Source organism: Silurus aristotelis (assembly GCF_946808225.1).
Source record: "Silurus aristotelis genome assembly, chromosome: 11".
Classification (NCBI taxonomy): domain Eukaryota; kingdom Metazoa; phylum Chordata; class Actinopteri; order Siluriformes; family Siluridae; genus Silurus; species Silurus aristotelis.
In genome coordinates this window covers 17957851-17960542 of record NC_139584.1, presented here as the reverse complement: position 1 = coordinate 17960542, position 2692 = coordinate 17957851, and the positions used below count along the sequence as shown (strand labels likewise).

General features: G+C 36.6%; 1 long non-coding RNA gene across 1 annotated transcript; it reads right to left on the bottom strand.

The window, feature by feature from the left end:
* Positions 1-1379: 1379 nt before the first annotated feature.
* Positions 1380-2315, bottom strand: LOC310732735. Its single transcript, XR_014535541.1, has 3 exons — positions 2208-2315; positions 1629-2006; positions 1380-1534 (listed from the first exon to the last, which is right to left on the bottom strand). It is a non-coding gene; the product is annotated as an uncharacterized lncRNA (long non-coding RNA).
* Positions 2316-2692: the final 377 nt, after the last annotated feature.

Below are 2692 nucleotides of genomic sequence, written 5' to 3'. Positions count from 1 at the left end.
TTCAACTAAAAATATAAAACATTATTAATTTCTGCCATTCAAATGAAAATGCAAGTTTTTGATAACAGGATTGAATGTGCAAGGTTTAGAAAATGATACGGGCATTGTCTTTATGTAAACAACCAGAACGTGAATTTGTGAAAACAATGACAGGATTGAAAACCACTGATCTATACCAAGAGTTTTCAACTCTGATCATTGCAGGATATCAGAGTTTAGCTCAACCCTTGATCAGAACCTGACCTGAAGACACTTGTTCAGGTGTGTTTGATTCAAGTCAGAGCTAAACCCTGCAGGAAAGTGGACCCTAAAGCTTACACTACAGGATTTTTAGCCCGATTTTGCCCCGATTTTGCCCCGATTTTCCCCACCTGAGAATCGGAGCAAAAATCTTGTCAAGCATTCCGATTTTTGGCACAGATTATCTTGTAATGTAAGCTGTTCACAGATAAAACACCTCCCGTTCTTGGACCTCCCAATCTGTTCAAACACAAATCGGGGTCGCCCCGATATCAAACATTGTTTGATATTTAAGATTTAAAATCTGATGATCACGGCTATAATAACGTCAGTACTTTCAGAATAGCCAATAGGAAACAAGTCTACGAGGAGACGGAAGTGACGAATATTTCGAAATGGCGACCGCGAAATGGATTCGTTTAACAACATGACTGCCTTTTTCCATTTTCTTATCCGCAATCGTATAATCTTCTGCTTCTGTTTTTTCTCTACAAATGATCAGTATTGATACAGCAAGTTGTTGTGCTACAGTATCCATTTTGTTTACACCCGCTTTTCCGTGTCTCCTTTAGATCATGTGAGGCGCTTCCTCCGGCATGATAAATTAAGCATCATCAACTTGTATGTCTGCAGTATATCGGATTTGTTCACTATGTTTTACAACAATTTAAACAATGCTTCAGTGTACCCACATGGTCCAGTTCTTTGAAGCAGGGGTATGCCTGTAAAATTTTTGTAGGTCTATCTTGCTCCTTCAAAGCATCAGAATCAATGAAATTTTCTTCTGGACTTGAACTCCAGGTCTAATAGAGGAGTTACAGCAGCTTTGTTTGGCTTCATTACAGTTCTGTAATGTCTTGCTTGAGTTTTCAGGCTGTCAAGGCTGTTGTCTGGACCATCAGCTGCAATTTGACTGTACAATATAATTAGGAGTACACCACTGAACAAGATGTACAAAATTAGCAATTCAAGAATGTATTCTACATTAAAACAAAAAAAAAAAGAACTAGGCTTACATATTAAAATTGTTATTTACTACAAATACTAGTACATTTGAAAGTAGATTTTAATGTACTTGCATCCTTCATCGATGCAGTCATTCTCTTCCCGTGGGGTTCTTCATCTTGAAGGATGAAAGATTGACTGTTGATGCACTGAAATCAGCATCATAGTCACTTGCCATAGAAGCAGAAGGTTCTTTGTACTGATGTTCTATTTTTAAAGGAGTGCGTTTGGCCTTCATGGGATTTCGGATATTTGAAAGTCACTTCAAGAGCTTTTTGGCAACAATATCCTCTACAACAGAACAAAAGCGTCAATGAATAGTTTTGAAACAATGTTATCAACAAAACATTTTTATAAATATTCAAGTAAATGAAGCCTCTCACCCACTCATGCCTAGATCCAGTTGACTTATCTTTTATCATAGGGTAGTATTCCACTAACCGCTTTGCCATGGCAATAACTTCTTGTTTGCTGGGATATTTGAAGTCATTGGAAGAGGCTCTTGCAATCGAGATCATGTTTGTCATGGTATTTGAGATGAGCCGGCAGAAGAGCTCTTTTGATAAGGTAACTTCACCTTCTTTTCCAAGGCGTTGCTGCTCAAAGTATGTACGTCTCACTTGTTGTAGTTCACTGTCAGTGAAGAGAACATATTCTGGGCTGGGCAACTTTAAAAACTTCGAAGTGCTGGGGCCGTCTTGTTTTTCATTATATTCTTTATCTGCTGATGAACCATAGACTTCAACAGGAATAGTGTGCCCCTAAAATACAAATATAGAAATATTCATATAAAATATAATTACAAATATTTAAAATCAGACAAAGCAATATAATTTTATCACATAATGTGTGACTTGTGTCTTATTCTTCAACCACACCAACTTAAATATAATCATCTGTTCTGAAATTATCTCCACTAACAGGTTAAAAATATTCAAGAGACAAGTATTAAGATAAGTTACCTGTTCTTCCTTATGAGTCAAAAGCCAAATGGCTTTGCCCCTCAGGAAGTGCTCAAGACCAGGAAAAAGATCTCGAATATCCTCTCGCGAGAGAGTTGGTAAAATGTCTTCCCCAATGTTAGCAGCTTAAAACAATGGTAAATACATTAGTTAGCATAGCTCAGTATTACTAAATTAGCTTTATTAGTACAACTAATGACATGAAAATCAAAATGGAAGAGACTAAAATCTACTAAAACTAAACAGATCTCAAGAGAATGAGACTTTGTAAAATGTTTTGCTAATTCATTCGGTTAGCATTCCAAAAGCGTTTTTTTCCCGGTGGGAAGCACAACATATTCGATTACAATTCAATTTCAAATACAAGAATGACCATAAAAAACAAAGTTTTTCGAAATCAACACAGTTTTAAAAATTACTAAGCTTTTAGAGTGGAAATCGCAACCTCGTCGAGGGCATCCATGATGATAAACTGACGGAAGAAA